General features: G+C 43.1%; 1 protein-coding gene and 1 long non-coding RNA gene across 2 annotated transcripts in view; one reads left to right on the top strand and one right to left on the bottom strand.

Moving 5' to 3' along the window:
* The window catches only part of LOC109974138 (uncharacterized), a 17,211-nt gene extending 11,112 nt beyond the window's left edge, over positions 1-6,099 (bottom strand). The window contains exon 1 of the long non-coding RNA XR_002276930.1: positions 6,068-6,099. This is a non-coding gene — a long non-coding RNA (uncharacterized LOC109974138). The remainder of the gene's footprint in view (positions 1-6,067) is intronic.
* A 1,433-nt stretch (positions 6,100-7,532) lies between these two features.
* The window catches only part of cox4i2 (cytochrome c oxidase subunit 4I2), a 7,579-nt gene continuing 6,500 nt past the window's right edge, over positions 7,533-8,611 (top strand). The window contains exon 1 of the mRNA XM_020624176.1: positions 7,533-7,676. The gene's annotated coding sequence lies outside the window, so the exon portion shown is untranslated. The remainder of the gene's footprint in view (positions 7,677-8,611) is intronic.

Below are 8,611 nucleotides of genomic sequence, written 5' to 3'. Positions count from 1 at the left end.
GGAAAAAAAATGAACTTAAATGATTTTAGCATAAAACTGCAATATAACAAAGAGTGAAAAATTTAAGGGGGTTTGAATACCCTCCGTACCCACTGTAAAATGTCTTCTTTGAACAGGAACGTCTGTACATTTTGAAAGTCAGTAATAATAAAGAATAAAGAACATTTTCAGAAAATAACTGCACTATGAAAACTAATTAAAACTTAGTAAATGGATCCATCATACACTACTGATTAGTTTAGGGCAAAGGTTGACCCAGCTTGAGTGTTACTCAAGTCACAGAGATAATCTTTTGTCAAACAGAGGCCATTTTAATCCTGTACCGTCATTTCATAACACTCACCCAAATTCTGAAGGCATTTCCCAAATCCTCATAGACTCTTCTAATGATGCAGAATAAAACTAAAAATATGCCTTTTTTAAAGTTTCTTAACTATGCCCATTCATCTAATATAAACAAAGATGGTGACCGGAAATGATGTCATCACCCTGGCTTTGTGTGAAAGTGGCTCGACTTTCATAAAAAAAGCCAGGCAGATGGCATCATTTCGCCATTTTTGCTTAACTGAAGGAAGTTGTTTTGTCAAAGAAACTGACTAAAATTATATTTTTCCTGTACAGGACAAGATTATTTTTGAGCCTGCATTATTAGGTATATCAACAACACACTTATAATGTTGCTGCCTTGTTGCAAGAATATAGCAGAGGAGAAATCTGATTACTGCCACTGCATTTAAACGCTTTACAGTAACCTGGTTATTCAGTGCATATCAGTCTCAGATTTCCTCCCACAACCCGATTTCTCCCAATAACCCGATTGTCGTGTGTGCATGTAAACACAGTGACTGAAAAAAATGTGTTGCTGGGCTTCAGATGAAGGACACACCACTTTCCTGAATGAGGGGAAACACTCTAAACTGATGTGAGGCATCTTGCCCAGTGGAAACATGACAATGCCAAGTCTACAAAAACAGGACAATGTTATCACACCTCACCAGACCTCAGGCCTACTATCAAAAGAGGAACCGAGAGGAGGAGTGTGGGGGGGAGAGAAAGAGAGAGGCTGGAGGAGAAGCCTCAGTGTTGATCAGGAACTTTATCCAGGTCAGCATCAAACAAACTGTGGAAGTCTTCCATCGGGTGAACAGGACCGTGTGCCACAACATGTTACTCACCACGGTGCAGCTAAATTTGATTTCTCTTCTGGAAAGTTGAGCAGTAGGCCAATGTTTATCTAAAAAAAAATTCCACACAATGCTTTTCATTCCAAAAGTCCAAATGTTTATCAGATTAATACAATACAGATGAAAACTAAAATGACCCACTTGATGATGGAACACTTTCCCCTGAGACTGCCAGGGTTGTGCCTAGGACCTGTTTGGTCTGTGGACAAGAGCTCTGGATGATGGCTAACAGAATGAGATCATACTTAAGGAACCAAATCTCAGGATAGCTGGGCTCCAACTTACTGAGAGTTCAGAGAGAATATATTTTCAAAGTCAGTGGAAAGACACAAAATCTGTTGTTTATCCAGGGGCTTTTTGACTCTTCTTCCTAAACATACAGAGATAGAGAAAATGGAGAAAAACTGAAGGGAAATAACTTGGACGTACTGGTGAGTTCCCACAGATGCTGTGTCCATTGCTAGTTTACAGCTAATGTCTGTAGAGCGGTTATGCTAGCTGTCTGTGGTGAATTAGCATACAGTCCACTGGTCGAACAACACTCTCTGCACACACAGGCAGTTCAGGCAGATTAGGATGCCACCCGGGTGCCTTCCTGTGTAGGTATTCTGGGGCTGTCCAACATCCAGAATGTTGCAGGGATTACTGCAACCCCAACCCAATTAAACAGTGGGAAACAGATGAATGCAAGGATGGTACTGTGTGTAGAAATAAACATTCTAAAAATGAGTATTCCACAAGTACTGCAGTAAATGTCAGATCCTGAAATGCAGGCTGTATGTTCAGCTACTGTTCTGGATTATGCATGCAGAGAGAGCGCTCCATCATGGCCACTTCCCAGTCCCTTAGTCATGCAGCAGTATTTGCTTTGAGGGGATGCCAATAAGGAGGTGAGGGCAGCAGGCCCACCAATGCACCACAAAGCAGCACAGCAGAATATGACAGGAGTGACTGGGGAGAGGTAGGAGAGGAGCAACAACATCAGCACAGCAGTGATGGGAGTATGACCCAGTTATGCACAATGCCTCGAGGGTGGAAGCAGAGAAGACAGATAATCATGCAAACTCACATGAAGACACACAATCATATTCTGTTGAGGTCCAGACAAGTTGTACAGGAAGGACAGGACCAAACACAACAGGCCTGGACATGCTGAGGTTAGGCAGCAACTGAGAGCCAAGCAAAATTCTGTGGCTGTTGCACAGAGAGAGCACAAGGCCAAGCAGTGGCAGAATGATCTGAGGCCACACACCGTCACACTAGGGTTCTGCTTTCTGTGACCTACATTCACCATGTTAGAGGAAATAGGGGTTTGTTGCAGATGCAGCCTTGTGACTGACGAGCAGACAGCCCTGGCTCCTTCAGTCTCTGTCCCTCAGCTGAGTAAGCTGTAGCACTGTAGAGATGAAAGAGGAATTTCAGAGAAAAAAACAAACAAACTGGCACAGTGGATCACAAAACACAAGTCCCATCAGAATCATTTTCCTGCAGGGTAAACTAAAGTTAATTCAGTGAAATGATGTGACAAAGCATTCAACTCGACAAACTGAGATGATGAAAAATAGAGTACTCTCACCGACACTTCTCTCTCGCCTGCCATCAATACCGAAAGGCATCACTGTCACTGTCAGCGAACAGTGGCAAAACATGCCTTTTGTTGGGATATCAGAGGGGAAACGTTTGTTAGGGCCATTTTAGGAACGCATATTGTGGCATGTGCGTGTTTAACATCCCAGACTGACTCCAGGCTGCCACTCCAAGCTGAGTCCCTCTCTTCAATTCTCATTTCTGCTTTATTGTTATAAAAAAGCAATGACTGATGAATGTTGAACAAAAGGGAGGGGGGAGAGATGACGGATGGCTAATGTTTCACCAAGAGAGACGTACAAGCATCTCCAATTCTAATGGGACAGGAGAGGGTGGCTGGGGGTCACAGTGGGGTGAAACCCTGCAGAGGACAAAGGAAAACGTGTGTGGGGAGGGGAGAGGGGATGGATTTGGGGTTAATTTCATTGTCACAATCCACCCCTAATTTTTATAAATGAATCAAGGACGCGTGGCCTACTGTGTTTGTGTTGTACTGCCAGCTGCTGCCTTGTTTGACAGACACAATGTCTTCGCTATATGTAGATGAGGGAGAGGCCTCGTTTGTTTCTGACGGGGGAAATAAATGCACTTCATCAAGCCTGACATTTCACCATTTAACCATCTATGAGGTTACTCTGGATGTATTTCTGGAAAATCTGCTACATGTAAATCATGTTCATTTGCTTTAGAGGTTTTTCCAGAAATAAAAACTGCATCCCAACTGGTTGGGTGGCATGTGGCTAGGTAATGATATTAACAGACAACATGTATCACAAGAAGTCAGAGCATTCTCTGACACACCTGTGTTAACCATTAAATCAACAGAACCAAGTTTCAGTGTGCAGTCATATTCCCTGTGCCAGACAGACTGTAGAAGACCCTGTTATGTTTTAGTCAACAACTGTTTGTAAAATAGAAAAAGTTCCTGTCTCTAATTCTACTGTGATTTAGTGTTAAAATACACAACCTAAATGCTTGGGACAAGTGTTAGAACATGATTTCAACTGACAAAGATGTTACTGGTTTGTTTGAGACATGTTTTCATTTTCAAATGTCTTCAGGCCAAAGAAATTCTCTAGCTGCTACTGCCTCAGTAGTGCTGCTATCTAGTGGACAAATGTGGTGTTTGCAATTAAAGCAGCTAGGGCTGTTGACTAGTCGAGCCATTAGTCGAGAGACTTGTCAGTCGAATGAGACCTTGTAGCCAAGCCTTTGTTTTTAATTTACTTTATTTTTTTGTCAGCCAGTGTGCATTACAATAAAAGGCAACCGCAGCTGGTAGTTTGTCATCCTCTTCTCATTGTTGTGTGCCAGGCAGCATTTTGCTCAGTGCTTCCCTCCTGTGGTTGGGGGAATACCCCCATCAATGACACTGATGCATGGATATACAATAAGGTCAGATCTATTTAGCAAATTACAAAACAAGGAGAGAAGGACAACAAAACCCACTAGGACAAGCCACATGAAGGTGAGATCTGCACTTTATATTTTAAGTGCTTTCAAACTTTGTAGTCTACTTTTACAAGGAAAAAAAAGACTAACGGTCATGACAATGTGGCTAGTTTGGCATATGTGCGTCCGGTTTGTTTACCTAAAATGTAATGCACAGCAGTTTATCTTCTGTTTCTGCAACATGCATCCATTCGAACGGGACTAGGAAGCTAACAAAAATGCACTGAGAAAACATTTCAATAAGGAATTTATAAATCACAGGAATCATAAATATATATTTTTTAGCAGTACAAGCTGGCAAGTGGGAGAACTTGCAAAATCGCAGGGTGTTCAAATACTTCTGTTCCTCACTGTATATAAGAACAAATAGTTGCATTGAACAGCCAGATCTGAGCCAACTGACAAAACTCTTAGTTGGGTGCAGCCCTAATCATTTTACAGGATGTAGTTTGTGCTGCTGTTGAACTATGTCACATTATACTGAAAGGTGTTTCCAGGGTGCCATGTGTGGAAAGCTGAGCAGCAGCTGTATTTTATAAGGCTACTTAAAAAAGCAGAACTCAGACAGCAGCCCTTCTCCCAGGTCTACAGAGGACTAATTGAGAGCATCCTGACCAGAAGGATCACCGTGTAGTGTTTCCACACTACACGGTGCGAGGCAAGCCCTCCAGAGTGTCATTAAGACTGCAGAGATCCCTGCCTCTCCTCTGCCCGCTATAGATACCCTGTACACACATCAATGTAGGAACAAAGCACGGGCCATCCTCAGGGATCCACAACATCCCAGACACTCTTTTCAGATGGAGGAACTCGGGCTACAACCTGAGAAATCTCAGACGAGAGAGCATCAGCACAGACAGGTTCACCGGCAGTTTCTTTCCTGCACCCATTAGGCTGTTGGCTAAGGACATTCAGGGCCTATGATGCAATGATTCTGGACTCTGACCCCTACCCTCCTGCCACCCACTACCTCAGCTTGGGCATGTGCGCGCACACACACACACACCACATCTCAGTAATTAGCCATTTTAAATGACTCTTTCCACATGTCCATACCAAGTCATTATTTGGTGCAATGCCTGACCATCCACTTAAGTACTTAAGCTGTACATCAACCTTATTCTCAATGCAAAATCAATGTCTTTCTCTCCTTGTCTGTTGTGCAGTGTATGGAGAATAAAAAAAATATCTTATAGTAACAAACCATTTTTGTCTCGTTATGTTGCCTCATATGTGGTCAACAACAGGTTCCGTCTTCCCACCAGAGCAGAGTTACCTTCCTTGTAGAATAGCTGCTTTATTGTATACAACTTGCCATCCTCTATGTATTATTCAGTACTACTGTATTTGTGGTTGTGTTATATCCTGTGCTTTTTAAAAACCAGGTGAGAGACCCATGCAAGAATTCCTAAGTATGTGGTGACCTGCACCTGTGAACTTCACTTGAGTTGAAGTGTAAAGCAGCATCAGAAGGAAATAGTAGTGAAAGTTAAGTACAGTAGTTTAGGAACTGTGCTTAGTTACACTACCAGTGAAAAGTCTGGACACTTCATTGGGAAAATGTGTCCAAACTTTTCACCACCTGGAGTTTAAGAAACACTACAGCACAATAATAATAAGAACCCTGTCTGCTTAGATGAAGCATACAAAATTATAAATGGGATAATAACATATGAGCACTTTTACATTCCTGCCAAATGACAATGTCACTCTGAGTGTACATTGGCCTGAGCTGGTGGGGGGAATACGCAGACTGTGAACCCAGGCAGGCTTACAGCACAAATTCTTAGGATTATATAACACAATATTAATGTTGAACAAACACACGAAGGCACTTGACTCACTGCTTTGTTCCACTCCACAGGTGTTGGCTTCATTCCCCTCTATGTCAAACTGTGTAAGATGAATACAAGAAGGCATTTCAGGGGAAAATATAATCTCACATCTGTTCTAATAAACTTATTAAAACATTATAAAGAATCAGTCTTCTTTATTGGCCAGGTGTGTCGGACACAAGAGGAATCTGACCCTGGTACATCGGCTCTCAATGTGTATGAACATATCCCCATGCAAGGGGCAAGTAAACAGTAAAACAAGCATAAGGCTGTGTAATATAACAAAGTAAGCAGTATTAACAAGTAACAGACAGTCCAAACAATGCAAAATAAGCAGTATAAACAGGTAGTAAACAATGCAGACAGACAAGGAATGCTCATTGTGAAATGAGATAAATAAGAATAAAAATAGAGTGCTTAAAACTAGAAACCTGTACGAATCTGTATAATCTATACGAGGTATATTTACAGGTATTGCACTGAGGGTTATTGTCCAGTCATAATGTTGTTGGTTAAGTGCTCATCAGAGTGACAGCCTGGGGGAAGAAACTGTCCCTGTGCCTGGTTGTCTTTGTGCACAGTGACCTGTAAGGCTGTCCAGAGGGGAGGAGTTCAAACAGGTTGTGTCCCAGATGTGAGGGGTCAGCAGTGACACTCTCCGCCCTCCTTTTGACCCGTGAGGTGTACAAGTCCTCCATAGAGGGCAGGCTTACACCAGTGACCTTTTCTGCAGTTCCGCTGAAGTCTGTTCCTGTCCTGTTTGGTTGCTGAGCCAAACCAGACAAAGATGGAGGTGCAGAGTTTGTTTTTGTTTTTTTTCAATTAAGAGTGTCAGAAAGTTTTTTTCCACATAACTGTGCTATGAAATGTCTGTAGGTTTATTGCACATTTCAATCCTACATGAACACGGGTTGCAGTGCTCTGGGGAGCTCTCACAGCCACTGTATTGTTACTCTGAACAAGCCAGTCCTTATGAGATCCTTGCAACCTCTTGTCTCTGCTGGGTCTGTTTACTGCCTGGTCACACCCACATGCTTTAGCTCCTGGGCTCATGGCCTTTTGCCAACCTGCATGTGGAGGCCTTAGTTTGGGTAAAATGTGGGAACTTCTCCCTCAGTGGTGTGTCCCACTTTACTCTCTTATTTCCACAATCCTGTCTCACCTTCCCTCTCCTGCCTGCTGTTAAATATATTCCCTTCTGTGTCCCAATGTAACCTCACTAAAGAGACCCCATGTTCTATTCTCCGTCTGCACAAAAGCTCCCAAATAGAGAGTGATGAGACTGGTGAATGAGAGGGAAAGACAAAATCAGCCATATTGGTGTCGTCTTTGTGCTGCAAGTTAAACTCAACCCACTCTCTCTTTTTAACTCCGCCAGTCTGGTCACATGCTTTGCTGGATTGTGTACTTGCACTGGTTTGGTCTCCCTCCCCCTCTCTCTCTCCTCCTCCCATCCAGGCTCTCTCGCCCACCCACCAGTTGGTTCTTGCTTAGTGCTGTGTGGCGATAGGAGCAGAGACAAAACAGGAAAGTAGGCCTAAGGATCCTTTTTCTCCCAAGACTTGGTCTTTTGCTGTTGCATCTTTTACTTCTACAGCTTCACTCTCTTGCAGCTACTGTGAGTATCTGTCTTTGTTGAGTCAAATGAACAGACTATAACAGTGTTTAGCAAGGAGCCTTTAGGGCGACAGCAACAGACCCCCTCCCCCCTTCCCCTAATCACACACAGCCAGGGAGAGTAGCGGACATGCAGAAAAGACTGATCAAGCTGAGAAATTTCTAGAAGTGCAACATGTGTTTGTGTAAGAAGCTAAAAAATGCTCAAGAGACAGAATGATGTACATCAAACCTGATGGTGCTATGTTTATACCTGAATAAAAGCATGATCTGTTGCAAGGGAAAAGACTTCTCCATGCATTTCCACGCCATTTTTGACTGTGCAGGGATAAACAGCATGAAGGCCGGCAGGCTTCCTTTCTGGACAAAAACACTGATAATTCTAGTACCTTTTCTTATGCAACAAAAGAGGGTTCAGAACAAAGACTGCATAAAACACAGTAAGACATATTCTCTGTTTAATTACATGTACTAGAACAGGTTAAATGTGTCTCTTCTGTCTCTTTGAGAAGGTCAGCTCGGACTCTTAAATTGACTTACTGCCAATTTCCGCCATTTTCATTTGCTGCGTATGAGAGGGGTGGGTGCAAAAAGCCAGAGTGACAGGTGAAAGGGCAAAAGCACTGTGAGACAAACTAAATCTAAAGCATGAGTTAAAGAGTAGATATTCCTAGAACCTTAAACTCTACAAGTTCTACAAACAAAGTTAATGCAATGCATGATGTGACCTGTTGCATAACATCCATCCATCCATCCATTTTCCTCCGCTTATCTGGGACCGGGTCGCGGGGGCAGAAGTCTAAGCAAAGATTCCCAGACTTCCCTCTCTCCAGACACTTCCTCCAGCTCCTCCGGGGAAATGCCGAGGCATTCCCAGGCCAGCCGAGAGACATAGTCCCTCCAGCGTGTCCTGGGTCTTCCCCGGGGCCTCCTCCC

Source organism: Monopterus albus, unplaced genomic scaffold (genome assembly GCF_001952655.1).
Source record: "Monopterus albus unplaced genomic scaffold, M_albus_1.0 scaffold321.1, whole genome shotgun sequence".
NCBI lineage: Eukaryota > Metazoa > Chordata > Actinopteri > Synbranchiformes > Synbranchidae > Monopterus > Monopterus albus.
Note: the sequence above shows the minus strand (reverse complement) of the source record. Positions and strands in the feature narration are given on the sequence as shown.